The sequence below is a fragment of the Fukomys damarensis genome, unplaced genomic scaffold (assembly GCF_012274545.1).
Source record: "Fukomys damarensis isolate Sample0158 unplaced genomic scaffold, DMR_v1.0_HiC HiC_scaffold_33, whole genome shotgun sequence".
Taxonomy (NCBI): domain Eukaryota; kingdom Metazoa; phylum Chordata; class Mammalia; order Rodentia; family Bathyergidae; genus Fukomys; species Fukomys damarensis.
Genome location: NW_022900945.1, coordinates 2,685,325 through 2,700,396, shown reverse-complemented (window position 1 = coordinate 2,700,396; position 15,072 = coordinate 2,685,325). Strand labels below are relative to the sequence as shown.

Sequence of the window (15,072 nt, the reverse complement as noted above, 5' to 3'; positions counted from 1 at the left end):
TCCTACTTCTGATTTATCTATCTTCTATTTCCCTCTCTTTATATAGACTCTCATACAAGAGAAACCGTTAGATAAATCCTAATTTGTTTCATTTAGCTTCTTTTGTTCATTGAAAAGAAAAAATGTGTCCTTTTATTTATTTCTTCTTTGTCAGTCTTCTTTTGTCTATGGCCTGTACTCAGTACCATTTTGACCATTCTAAGATTATGATATACAGTACATTAACCACTGTCATTCTCTAATTATTTTGTTACAAAATTTTAATTCTTCATAGAAGGAATGTTTTTATAATTTCCTTATACGTAATTGTGTTACACTGAAATGAAAACATTTTTAAGAAGAGTAATAATAATATGGCCTTAGCCTAGAGCCCCCACATGAAGACAAGAGCATGAGGGAGTCTCAGGCCTTCATCCAAGAGGTAGAGATGTCTTTTCCCCAGGCCTCTTCCAACAGTGCACAGGAGGTACCACCCCCTTCACCCTCTCTTCCTGCAGGGACAAGGGGTGTCGTAATAGGTGAGGAATGGCGCACCATGATGTCCCAATGAGAACGACCACTGAGACATGCCACACAAGGAAGGAATACTCCCCACATGGAAAGCTCCAAAAATTCCATACTTATGAACCACTGGGAGGTTATCAGATCCTAGCCTGCACCGTAGCCCATAACAGCTTGTTTCTTTCTTTCCTTTGTCTCCTGGACTAGTCTGAGCTTCTCCATCAGTCCCCTTCTGCTTTTCTTTGGCTCCAGCTAACGTTCTTTCTCATTTTCCTTCCTTCTCAAAGCTTTCACTTGCAAATTCATACTGCTGCCTATTTTTATTCCCATTATCCCTGAAGCAAGGTCCCACATGTGTTTTGTAGCAGGCTCATTTTAGAACAGGAGAGACACAAGCAAAACTACCAATTGAGGCAACACAGCAGAAAGAGGGAGAAAATAAAGATACAAGAGTATGAGAGGTTGGTTGGTCATGGTCAAAGAGAAAACAGCATGAGCTCAGGAAGACAGCAGAAGGACATCAGTATACAGTAGGGCATCTCCTCCTTTGAATACAGAGGAAACAAGAAACAGGATGGGTGTAGATGAATGAATAGATCCCACTGTTTGGGTTCTGTCCAGTCTCCAGAGGTCCCCTCCTGGCCCAACACCTTTCTGACTTACTTCCTCCCTGAAAATCTTAGACTTGGTTGCCTAACAGCAGTAGCTCTGTGCCTGAGAACATCTACTTTACAACAACGAGTGCATCTAACTTGGCTAACTCTGTTCCAGGCACAGAAGTAGGACTCAAACCATTCACAGTAACATATTCACCACTTTATGCTCACTTGTATTTTCCTCCTCTGCACTTACAGAAAGAGGATGAGACCAACTTGTGAAAAGCAGAATCCAACCATGGTGGAGGCTGCCTGTTTGTTGAGTTGTGGAGAGGGAGCGCAGGTCTAGTCGTCTAAAGCATCTGCATTGAGAGCATGGTCCAGGCGATCAGCTCATCCACTTCTTCTTCCCCCAGATCATACGTGTAATAGTCATAGGGCGAATCCTCATCCTTTCACACGTCCTCTGTTTCATGGGTCTCTGTGACATGATCTAGTTCTGGTTGTGACTCAGTAGGGTGTTCTTCTGTGAGAAATAGGAAAAACAGAAGTGTAATGCACAATGAAAAAGCTGTCCTGCATTTGTAGAATGACGCTGAAATTCATGTGTTGTGGCTTGTATCTAGATGTCCCCCCAAAACCTTATGCTGTCATACAGGGGGCTTTTTGGAGGTGGCTAGATTTAGGGTGTGTGAATATGGATTAATGGTGTGTGCTTACTAAATTAAGTTCACTTACGTCTACATTCATACCACCCTGAGTGCACCCAATCTCGTCTAAATCAGTCCACTGATTGGTTTAGCATAGCTCTGGGTGTGGATAATGGAAGCCCCACTCTGGGTGTGAGGCACCCGCCTCTGAAATTCATGTGTTGTGGCTTGTATCTAGATGTCCCCCCAAAACCTTATGCTGTCATACAGGGGGCTTTTTGGAGGTGGCTAGATTTAGGGTGTGTGAATATGGATTAATGGTGTGTGCTTACTAAATTAAGTTCACTTACGTCTACATTCATACCACCCTGAGTGCACCCAATCTCGTCTAAATCAGTCCACTGATTGGTTTAGCATAGCTCTGGGTGTGGATAATGGAAGCCCCACTCTGGGTGTGAGTGGCACCCGCCAATAGGCTTGTAGCCTGGATGGAATAAAAGGGAAAGGGAGGCTTGCTGTTTCCTGTCTACCCTGCCACAGACTGTTCCTCCTCTGTGAGGCCCCTTGGCCATGCTGTCCTGCCTTGGAGCCAGCTGACTGTGGACTGAAATCTCTACAAACTGTGAGCTAAAATAAATCTTCTAACTTTAACGTGTGGGTGTTGGGTATTTTGTCTCAGCAACAAAAAAGTAACTAAGACATTACATAATTGAAGGCAAGCAACCTTTTTAAACTTTTCAATTCACAAATTATCCTTTCTTCTTGCTCCAGCTTTTTATCCTTTGTTAGTTCATGCATAGTATTTCTGGAGTCCCACTGATGTATAAGGGAACGGATGCTTCACAAGTGCAATAATAACCCGGGGGTTTAACACATTTTTTATCATGAAGGTGCATAACATGGGTATGTCAAACCATATTTATTCTTTAGAATATTTCTATTGATAAATTATTAATTTTATCAGTTTTATCATATTAAACAATGAATGCTTAAAAGGAAAAAATCACAAAAATAAAATTGCATTTTAAAATATTTATTGAGTGTTTATAAAGAAGCATCAAAATTTTCAACTGGTTTTTGGTATACAAAGTCTAAAAATGAACATCAGAAATAAAAACCTGTGTGAACTACAATGAAAACACTAATGGCAATCTGAAAAAAAAATCTTTACTTCAATTATCACACCTAAGGCAGTCTTCGCATGTGACAACAGCACATTCTATACACACATATTGCTTACACTGACAGCACATATGTGTTGCTTCCCTGGCTTCTTTGTAAGACGTACTTGACATCTTCTTGGTCTTGCCGTTTTGTCAGGAGGTTCTTATTTATTATACAATGTGTACTTAACAGGAACATAAAATATCAATAAAATAAAATATTAAATGCTTAATATGTATTGTGTGTTTAGAATAAACATCAACATTTTCACATCAGCTCTCTACTTGCTTACAAAACCTAGAAGATAAACTTATGTGAATAAAACTTATGTGAATTACAATAAAGATGCCAACAGAACTCTACAACAAAAATAATCTTTGCCTCAATTGTCACAGCCAACATAGTCTTTACACATTAAAATTGCATGTTCCCTAAACAAGTATCACTTACATGATAGCATGTATGTTTTGTTATTCTGCCCTTTCTTGTAAGACACAGTTGACATCTTTCTGGTTTTCCTGTTGTAGTAGGTCTTTGTGATGCTGTGCCTGCCTGTTTACCTGTCAGCTCACCACTGTGCTCCACGTTTTTTTTTTTTGCATAGTTCCCTGGGCAAAAACATTTTGTTTTTCCTCTGCTGTAAGTGATCTCTTATGAGTTCCAGTCCCAATCCTCTACGAAAATTTCTCCGTGGTATTTTGCACTTCTTTGTAAACTATCAAATTATTCATGCCACACATATTTAGGACGGAGTAAAACACAACAATTAGCCAATGCTTTATGTTTTGATTAACACCATAGTTGCTAGATAACTCATCAACATCAACTGGGTCTTTGGTTTTGTTATAAAAAGTTACCATCTCAGGCTTCAGTTTTGTTGAGCTTTTAGTGAAGTTAGAAGCGAAAGAGCTGAGTCCCTCCCTTCCCTTCTAATGTAAATTCCACACCACCCTGGTGATTATCCTTGCTTCCATAGCCCTAAAACAGGGAAGTTGTGTGAGCTACCTCCTTTCTCTCCATCCAATCAAAAGCACAACATCACTCTAATGACTATTCATGTTTCCCTAACCCTAAAGCAGCTTCCCTTCTTTTCATTCAATCTTAAACACACCACCACCCTAATGATTATTCAGGCTTAGATTTAGGAAGTCACACAGATTGCTGACATCAGTAAAGAGAGACAATGCACCATTTTGGCCCATTCAATTGTAACCGTTTTTCTGTCAGTTTTTCCATAATGTTGCAATGTTGACATCAGCAGTCCCAGTTTGTATTTCTTTGCCATATATGAGGCCAATGTTTTATCGTTTTGAAATCCAAAGATTGTACTATACAGTTCTGTTTTCAATTTGCAACCTTTTACTAGGAACTTCTGCTTTGTTCCTGGGTACAGTTCCTACACTGGTCAACCTGAGCTCTGTTAGCAAATGTATATCAATCAGAAACTGGTAAACCAATAGTCAAATGTCACATTCTGATTAATTTGGGAGATGGGAGCAACAAGTCTGTTCATAACATCATTTGGTTTATTACTATACAAATAAGGACCTGGAGGCTGAGTTCCAGGATACACTTCTAAATTGAAGCACAATAAGTCTTTGTATCTACAAGGGCATAAATTTTTATACTATATTTTGAAGTGTACCACACTATATGTTTGGCACCTACTCCCTGTCTGATGCGTGTTCCCCACTGTCAAGGTCCTCACTATATTTTCAGACCTAGTTCTTACATTGGATCATTCCATTTAGTTGTGTGACCATTTAGCAACATTTTGACTAGTCAAATATGCACTCACATTGCTGTTTTCTTCATCATCTGAATCAAGGAGGTCTGCATTCCCTGTGTCTGTATTAGCCAAATGTTTTTCCATTTCATGGTCACAGGAACTTTGGTTCACAACGTCAAAGTCATCATCATCATCATCATCATCATCCTCCTCCTCTTCCTCCTCCTCCTCATCATCCCCACCACTTCTGTTCCAAAAAGCATGTATTTCTCTTATGCAAACATTTATTTTACCATAATGGATCATCATCATCCATACATGAGTAATCTGATAATTCACTTCTGACCTCCAAAACTTGTAAATCTGATTTTTCACGTGCCATTTTATTGAATTGGGGTACTTCTACCAGGAAAATCAAAGAAAACTTTTTAAAAAACAAATCCTAGAGTGGGGTGGCTGTATTTTATGATGCTCAGGTAAACGTGCAAAACCTGTTCGGTGGGGCAGAATGAGAGTGGACATCCTGGTTTGATTCTTTTGCAGAGGTGCTCACACAGGAGCACACACATCCTACCACGTGGCTAAACACAAAGATGGATTCCTCTATCCCTCAGGGAAAGGTACTGAGAAGCACAAGCAGCTATTATTATGCTAAAGTACAAAATTAGAGTAGAAATATAAGGGATGGGTTTTTGAAACCCAGTGTTGTGCTTATTGGGATAACGGTGGGGACTTGTCATATGTCAGTGAAACGAATGATGAAGGAACATTCTTGTTGCCATGTATTTGTTCCCCTCTTGATACGAATCGTGGAAAGTCCATATCTGATCATTCATTTTTTAAATCTTGAAACAGTTTAATTAGCAAAGATACTAAATATGTGCTGATCGGTAACATAATGACAAGCATTATTGCCCAGTGGTTTATTTCTACTCACTCAAAAAGAGCCAGCAAAAATAATCCAAGATGGGGTTCAGCAGAGGAACTGGGGGGGTCCAGGTGTTGGAGAAGTGGGCAGGGAAGATCTGGAAGGCACAGGTGAATAATTGGGAAGAACATCACAGCCGCATAGTGCCAGGCATCTTGGGAAAGCAGGAGACCAGGAAGTCCAGGCCACCGCATACACAGAGTGACAGGAAGGCTGAGTTCATGGAGACTTTGGTGGCGCTACCGTGTCTGTGATGAGGGACTTTGTGAAGAGACAGGGAAAGGACTGTGTCCGAGAAGCCACACCAGCCATGCACAGTTCCCAAAACCTCTTCCTCCCTCTTCCTTCCAAATGTCAGGTGTGCTTTTCTCAAAGTGAAGTACAACCCGTTCACGCTTTCTGCCAAAGTGGTCAGTTTTACCCATCACACTGTCCTTCGATATCCTGCTCACACTCACTATTGCTAGACAGCATCAAGCACAAAGGCTTTGCGACCTGCAGGAAGTGCTTGCCTTGGTCCCGAGCCTGCTGCTGGGTTAGCTTATGTGGCAGCTTGCTCCTTCCTTCTGTCCCCCACTATGGTCAGAGGGGTGGCTCTGGCTTGTTTTGGCCATGGCAGGTGTGCAAAAGAGCAAGCCAAGTCCTGCAGACCTTCCAAGCCCTGGGCTCACACACTGCAAATACTCCCCAGATGGAAACAAGTACAGGGCCAAACTCGAAGTCAGGCATTTTCCAGGGTACAAAGGTCTGTTACGTGCGGGCAACCTAATCACAAGGCACTGGGGGACGGTGCAGGATGTCATTCAGGAACCAGGGACCCGGAGCTCAGGTGGTGCCTTCCAGCATCACACAGTGCTGCATCCCCAACCAGCCTCTCAGACCCCACATGTCACCCTTCTGTCACTGGCCCTCTCTCTCCATCCACAGCTGGCCTTTCCACCTACCCCAGAACTCACACCGCTTTGAGAAACATTAATTTTTACAAGCACAGAAACACAACTAACACTGATCCTTTCTGTCCAACTATGTTACCCGTACTTCTGAATCTACAATGTTTTGGCTGCTTTTTAATATTTGGGGACTCAGGCTTGAATTCTCAAATCGTGTATTAGCCCATTAAGGGTAGTAAGCTTGTAATAGAAGTAATTCAATCTTTTAAAGCTTCCATTCCTGTGTAAATTATTTATTGAATTTATTTTTTAAAGAAACAATTGAAGCAAATTTGAAAGGAGAACACAAAACTTGGGCCTTAGTTCCTTCTCTCATCACTGAGACAAAATACCTGGCACCCAAAGTTAAAGGAGGAAAGGTTTATTTCACTCACAGTTCAGTCCGTAGTTGGCTGGCTCCCAGCAGGGAGGCATCAAAGAGGAGAAACAGTCCATGGCAGTGCAGGCAGTGCAGGCAGGAGGTAGGAAGCAGCAGCCTCCCTTTTCCTTTATCCCATCCGAGCTACAAGCCTATTAGTTGGTCCACCCACATCCAGGGTGGGCTTTCCCATTATCCACGCCCAGAACAGTGCTAAACCAATAAGTTGCCTAATCCACTTATCACACACCCTTAATCCACATTCACACACCTCAATCTAGCCACCTCTGAAAACTCCACCTAGCAGTGTGTGAGGCTTTGGGGGATACCTAGACACAAGCTGCAACAGGCCTTACATATCCAAACTTGACTGAGCTGAACAAATATTTAAATTTGTTATTACGAATGATTCTTTTAGTTTTAAAAAAGCAAATAAGCCGGATCCAATTTACCTGGAGTAGGGCAGAGGTGGTTCATCTCCCCTGAAAGGCTGACACTGCTTGGTACTCTGCTCTCTCGGGCAAACCGAGACCTGGCGATGGCAAATCTGCAAAGAGAAAAGAAACTTATCCTTAGTCCCATGTGAATTTTGGGAAGGGCACGCTCTCTTTGAAGAAAAGAAACCAAATGAACTAATAAAACTGGACAGACAATAGGCTCTGACCACAATGTCAGTGTGAGTGCCGACTAATAGTAAAGTGAAGTCATCTCAGCATGTGCTTTAAAACAACAGAAGATCTACAAGCGGGAAGGGAATCATGAGGTGGAAGGAGAGGATGCGGAGGGGCAGGGCTAAAAAGGATTGCGATGGGCTCTGGCCATGCACCAACTCCCCAGGACAGGCGTAAGGGTTATACACTGCAAACGTGGACTAGCAAACATTTTAAAATGGAAAAAGAGTCGTAGTTAGAAAAGCAAACAAATACAGTGCAAGACTAATAAGTAAAAGCAACAAGAATACCTTGTGGCACAAACTCAGTGACAGTTCCAGGAGCTAAGCAGACAGGAAGAAAAAGACAGGCAAAGAGTGGACTGGGGAAAACCCGTGGGAGGAGACAGAAACGAACGAAGTCAAGATCCATGGGCAGTGGCTCTTGCTGCCCAAAGTATGAAGTCCTTGCTGTGTTCCCAAGGTTAGGGGAAACACTTCCAGTTTTTCACCACTATGATTGGGATTGGCTCTAGGGTTTTTCTTTTTTTTTGTCTTTTGAGATGGGGTTGCACTATGTAGCCTGGCTGGCTTCAAACTCATGGAGATGTTCTTGCCTCAGCCTCCCCAGTGCTGGGATTAAGGTATGTTCCACCAAGACCGGCTGTAGAGCTTTCATAGATGTGTTTCCTCAGGTTGAGGAAATTCTTCCATATTCTTAGTTTATGGACAGGTCTGTTTTGTTTTGTTTAACCAGGAAGAGGTCCTGAATTTCTCTTCACCGAGAGAACCATATGAATCTTCTTTATTTCTCTAACGTTGTTTGAATTTTTCCAATGTTAAACCAAGGTTGCCTTCCTGATATAAAGCCAACTTGGTCATGAGGGATTAAGTCATTTAAAAATAATGTTAACAAATCAATATTTAGAATATTATATTCCAGTTAGATTGGATTTGCTAACATATGGATCTCCAGTTTTCTTCTTAACGACTGCCTGGGTCTGTGATTCCTATCTTAACACTAGGGGCAGAGAATACTTGTTCCTTTCTGTTCTAGTTTCTGTATGATTTCTGGGTGCATTTGAATTATGTTTTCCATAAATGTGTGGAAAAATTCCCCAGTGAGGCTGTCTGGGCCTGGTGTTGTCTGTCTGTCTGTCTTTTTTTTTTTGTCTTGTGAAAAAATATAAAAAACAAATTTTATAACCCAACAATAAGAATAATATGTTACTGCATCGCATATCATCTTCAAAGTAGTTACTTAGTACAAGACATAAACCAAAAAGATTCTTACAAAAGCAAAACATAATAACACAAACTTTCTTTTCAATGAATTAAAATATTGAAATATTTTCAAAACAATGAAATACGGGGAAGGTGCTCTCTCCGTAAGGCATTTGGCTATGAATCCGACTTCTTTAGATACAAGATACGAGACGATCGGTGATAGCACAGACGATCGGTGATCTTCTTTTTATTGTTTTGGTACTGGATGAAGCCAGGGTCTGTCGCATGCTGGGCAAGGCCCAGCACACGGAGCTACCCCTGCCCTGAGCGGTTTCCTTTTAATTGAGTCTTAGCAGACGTCTTTCAGGGAATTAGTGGTTGGATTTGATAGCCTGAAAAAACTTTGCCTTTCTGGGGTGCCGGCAATTTCCCCTCAGGTCTCAAGCCGGTGCTCGTCGCGTTTGGGCTGTGAGGTTTCTGGCAGGACATTATGGGACACGGTCCTCTCTTCATCTCTGTACAGAACCTATGGGGTTCTAAAAGCTTCACTTGAAAATTGTTCTTTACCTCTGAGTTTCAGCAATTTGATTAACGATGGGCACTGGTGCAGTTTCCTCGGAGAGACCGCAGCTCTGTCACCAAGGGTGACCCCTGGGTCTCATGTTTAGTTTTGTTATTGTTGTTTTGCATCAGGGTTTTGCTTTGTATTGAGGCTTCGAACTCCCCAGGTAGCCCACGTGGCCTCTGCCACCCGAATGCTGGGATCACAGGGGTGTGCCACCACACCTGGCTTCATGTTTAGCTTTTAGCCTTAGGACACCTTTGCTAGAAAATGGAGACCATTTCTCACGTTCTGGCCTTGAGCTGCAAGGGCTGACTGACGCATGTATCCAGTTTAAGCCAGAGGGGAGATCTGGAGCTGTCTGAAGGTTTGGTACGGAGCTCCCTGTCCCTAAAAAATCTAAGTGTGGATCAAGTAATGGCCCAGCAGAAATTATTTCTTAAAGGGATTTTTCTCAATGTTGTCAATACTTTTCCCCCACTCCTGTTTTTTAAAGTATGTACAGCATGCACGCTAATGCTAATTTTCTCTTCACCACAAGATGGCAGTAAAGGTTTACTCTTTGGGGCCTGAAACGCCAGACTCCTTCCAAAGCGCATTCGATATCTAATTACATCAACTGTAAAAAACGAGGTTTAAATTCAGTAACCCTGAAAGGATAGCACAAACATACATTACATGAGTGATGAGCTCTCAGCACGAACGTCCGCACATCGCCAAAGGGAACAAAAGGAGAACACAAGCAGAGAGGCGCCTTGCGTGTCTGTGATTGAAAACACACGCTCAAAATCAGACCTAAAGCCACTCAGAAGGAACGTTTACCAAGACCTTAATTTAAAATACAGAACAACTGAGTCCACACTCTATTTATAAGGAAGCTTTATAATGGTGTTTGGCATAGCACCAGTGTTAATGTTTCTACCAGAGGAGAAGGGAAATAACTGTTGAATAATAGAAACTGGTATTGACAAAACGATTTTTAAAAAACATTTCCACAGAAGACGGGCTTGATTTGAACTGCAGTGAAGCAGGAGATATTTTTTACAGTGCCCTGAAAATCTAAAGCTTTTAGTCAGCACATAGTAGTAGGCAAGTAGGAAATACCTGTTTTTATATACAGACAAGGTTTGCCTTTTCAGTCACCGCATGCTAATTGGTTCATCTCTTTGTGCCTTAGTTTATCTCATTGCTACACTGGAGATAACATTATGTTTTCACAAAATTTCCTAGCGGGAAGGCCTGGAGGTGGCAACCAGGTGAAAAGAGCCTTGTTTGTGTGCCACCGAGATTCTGTGAAGTGAATCCAGGGCGGGCTGGGAGGAAAGGGGTGTTACGAGGGGCGGGGCCTGTGGAAAGGGGCGTCACCAGGGAGCGGGCTGATGGAAGGGGCGTCACTGGGGCGTGGCCTGGAAGGGTTCACCTCCGTACCGGATCCTCCCCTTTCCTCTTCCTGTGCACCGTGCCCTGAGCAGCTCTCCTCCGCCAGCCCCTCTGCCGTGCCCTTTCTGCCATGAAGACAGCAAACCTTGGACTGAACCACTCCAAACCATAAGCCAGAATGAACCTCCCTTCCTGTCAGTTGTGAGTGTTTGGTGTTTTGTCCTAGCCATGAAAATGTGGCTAAGATTCTGACTTTGTGTCTTTCACTATTTTTCTAAAGAAAATAAAAACTACTGGTTAGAACCTAGATTTACAGTCTTTCTCATATTTTTTTTTTTTTTTTTTTTTTTTTTGTACCTAGGATCCAACTCTTGTCCTTGCACTTGCAAGGCAGGCGGCAGAACCACTGAGCTAAATCCCTGGCCCCCTTTCCCATGTCTTAATAGAAACAAACCATTTGCAGAAGTATTCTAGAGACGAGGCAATGGGAAATGAAAAAAAGTCTTAGAAATGGACATCAAACCAAGTAGTTGATTAATGAATATGTATGAGTTGGTTATATGGCAGTGTGCTTCTGTTACTAGTAAGTAACATCCATAAAATTCAATTTTCATGAAATATTCATGGTAGCAACTTATATTTTCACTTGAAAAGGGAGGCTGGGAACATTTTCTTTTCATTCTTTCTCTTTTCAGTACTGGGGATGGAATCCAGGGCCTTTGCACTGAGCTACACCTCCAATCTTTTATTTATTTATTTAGAAAAAGGGACTTATTAAAATGTTAATGTGCCCATGCCTGGGCTTTTGCTTGCAATCCTCCTGCCTCAGCCTCCTAGCTACTGAGATTACAGGTATTTGCCAAAACATTGGCTTCCTTCCACTTTTCTATACTTGTTTATGACTACACCTTAGAAATCCCCAAAGAGAACCATAATCTCTCCATTAGAATGAAGTTTGATAGGAGTGTGTTGCTAAATATTACTTTCCCTAAAATTAACTACTTTCATATTTACTCCTATGCGGAGTCAGGCGGACTCTGCGTCTTCCAGCAGACGTTAACCGAGCGCCCACGACTCACCAGGCACACAGTGAAAAGCCTCCCTAGCGGCCCTGGCCCCGAGGGGGCGGACGGACGGATGGACGGACGGACGGACGGAGGAATGTCCGCAGGGCAGGGTCTGAAGGGACAGCACAGATGCCCACGCGAGGAGAGGGCGCGACGCCCCGAGCAGGTCTGGGATGGTTTCAGACTCTCTGAGCCCCATCCTGTGCGTCCTGGACGGGGACCCAGTGACCGTGGTCCTGCGGGGGCGCCCTCAGGAGACGGCACCGACCGGGTGTGGACGGCAGAGGTGGTTGGCGGCGGGGAGAGAAGGTGCTTTTCCTGACCGCCTGGCAAAGACAGCTTCTCCATTTGCCTTCTGTGATTTTGCTTTTAACAGGAAACGTCCGGACGGAGGCCGCTCGGCCGCGCTGTGACCCAGACGCACTTTCGGCCGCCTGAACCCGGCACTTTCGACAGTTACCCGATACCTTGAATCTCGCTGCTCTTCAGAGTTTCCATTACACGCCTGCCTGCTTGCGAACGTAGAATGCACGCCGCAGCGAAGGGCAGATGAGGGTAATAACGGCGGCTCTCTGCTTTACCGACCAACCGCGCCTGTGCGAGAAGCGGTGCTGCCAGGGCTCAGCGTCCCCAGGCGGGCAGGGAGGTGTCTGGAAAACAACCGTCCCCGCCGCGGAGGGCCTAGAGCAAGCTGGGAGTGACGCGGCCAGGCTTTCTCCGTCTTGGGGTGCGCGGGACGCTGGCCCTGCATGATGAGCCGGCGAGCAAACAAATAGAAGGGCGCAGCGGCGTTAAAGGAGATCGGAAGGGAAGTCCTGGCAAAGCGAAGTTAACCTCATATTCTACCAGGGTTTCTTCAGCTCTGAAAGAAACTTGAAACGTGCCTTCATGGGAAAAAAATGCTGTACTCCTTCAAATTCCCCCTAATAAAAACTTTTCTTCTGCTTGTGATTTATCCTGAAAGCAGAAAAGCACCAAATGCAAAAAGCTTTTCCCCCACTCGGAGGGGAGGCGACGCCGCTGCTGGAGGGAGCCGCGCCCAGAGTGGTGTGGGGAGGCCTGGGAAGCGTGAGGACTTGGCCTTCGGCACCAGTGGAAATTCTCCATATTATTTCTGAGCAGTCCGCATTTCCCGTGGGAAGGGAGGGCACAGTGCCAATAGTCAAAGAGTTTAAAAAACGAGATACATGAAGTAAATGCGGAAAAATAAAAAAAGATCTTCGTTCCCCTGGCGGCACAGTCCCTGAGTAGGAAAAGACGCAGACCTCACACCCAGGGCCCCAGGCCGGGGCCTCTGCGCTCACACCACAAGGAGGCCAACGAAGGCAGCGAGGTCCCTTCCTCCACTGTACACTCTACGGTAGGACTGCGTCTCCCTCTAAAGATGCCGCCACTTCCTCCTCAGACCGAATAGATTCGGGCTATGGAGAGAGCTGGGAGAAGCCAGCTGACAACGGGTGAACAGTCTTTCCGCCGCTGTTCAGAAGTCACAGGTGGATCAGGAACGGTGGAGCGGGCAGGGGGAACTAGCGTAGGGTGTTCTGAGATTTCTGCACGGTTGGTCACGTCCTCACGGAGCCGGGAGGTAGCAGAGATACCCCCTCTCCGGGTTCATGGGAAAGAAAAAACGCTTTCCTATGACTGTTCTTATGCTTAGAAAAGGCATAAATTGTCATTCCCAAGGGTTTCTTCTGATGGCTCAGTGTAACAGTGGAAGGTAGAAAATAGACATTTCACATTAATAGGCAAATACACTCAAGACGCTGGAAATTTCTTACTTGAACTTCCACTCTTCGGGATATGGCAGATCCATTTCCTTCCATTTGGAGTACTGTTCAGGGAAGTGTGGATCTTCAAGCACTGAAATTAGAATATTAAAAAGAGAGCTGAGCTTGCGTCCTTTACTAATAGCTATACATGGAAAAGAATTCATTTCTCATTAAGTTGTAAGCGGCAAGAACATATACCCTACAGCTCCAGGCATGTTATGCGCTCAGGAGCTCCACATTTCGTCCCTTTACGGGAACTATGAAGTATTAGGTACTGTTTGAAATAAGTGGACTGTGACTTGGAAGTTGCTTTCGCTATTCTGACATTTGTTTTTGTATCATTGATGTTGTTAAACAAAGTTGATGGGAGCCCCGTGAGACAGCCCGGAAATACGTCTGAAGGCAGCTCTCAGGGAAGCCCTCTTTTCTTCTCCTGTTTCTTAGGACATGATTTTTCTTTAACCACCTTTGCTCATGTTTCTATTAAAATTTATGGCTAGGGCTGGGGGTGTCGCTCAGTGGTAGAGAGCACGCATAGCACGTGTGAGTCCCTGGGTCCAGTCCCCAGCAACACACACACACACACACACACACACCACAGAGGCTGATCAGGATCTTGATCGCGTTTGAGTTGAAAGGACACACGTGGAATCCCTGCATCCTCCTGCCAGCACACTGCTCTCAACTCAGGTCTGCATTTGGACTTTCTGGAAGTCACATTATACCACGGACACCAAAGTTTGTGGTTAACTGTAAGCCCGATGCCTTCAGCCCAGGTCACATAAAACTTCCTGAAAACCTACTACGCTTCAGGCATTGGTCATTTCTATATGAACGTTTCACATCCGCGAGCACGGAGGCCAGCGACTGCTCAGCAGTGTTCGGGTTCACAGGTGAACCCTCAGCTGCCGGGTGGTGCCTCCTTGTCTAGAGCCTGCGGCTCAGCGATGATCAGTTTCTCCTTTTAACTCGATGACGTTTGCCCCTGAGAGGGGAAAAGCCCATTTAAACCAAATCGTTCTTCCATTAAATTACAGCCACCCTTGACTTATGAACTCATCCATCCCCAGGGCTGGTTGTAACTCAGGGTGGTCTGTGGAGGCCCAGCTCCTCCGCACGGCCTTCAGATCTCTCTCCTGCACACAGACCGAGCTCAGTGTCCTTCGACGGACCCCAGCCCAGGACTTCCCAGTGAACCCCACAGGAGGGGATGCTGTCCTGTTCCTTCCAGAGCTCTTTCAGGGTGAAGTCTGCACCTGAGGCCATCTGGGGGCACAAGCAGTGGGTGTTTGTTAGGGTTATAACTCAAGACTTTGGTCATAAGTTAAAATGAACACTCCAGTCGTAACCCACACTGTTCTCACGTCAGGCCGATTGTAGCTTGAAGGTCCAGTGTACACGGCTCTCACCAGCAACGTTCCCATCTCTTTTTTCATTTCTGTTCTTGCTCAAACACAGATATGCAGAGCTGCAGATGTCCTCCCGGCTTTGTGGCTGTTCTTTGTACGGGAGCCTTCCATCGTTCTCCTCCTCCTCCCTCCT

The 15,072-nt window shown here is 44.5% G+C and overlaps 1 protein-coding gene across 1 annotated transcript in view; it reads right to left on the bottom strand.

Annotated features, from left to right (window-relative positions):
- Nucleotides 1-339: 339 nt before the first annotated feature.
- Ube2u (ubiquitin conjugating enzyme E2 U) overlaps nt 340-15,072 on the bottom strand; it is a 45,031-nt gene continuing 30,298 nt past the window's right edge. Inside the window, 3 exon segments of the mRNA XM_010605077.3 lie at nt 340-1,623; nt 7,329-7,423; nt 13,540-13,621. The gene's annotated coding sequence lies outside the window, so the exon portion shown is untranslated.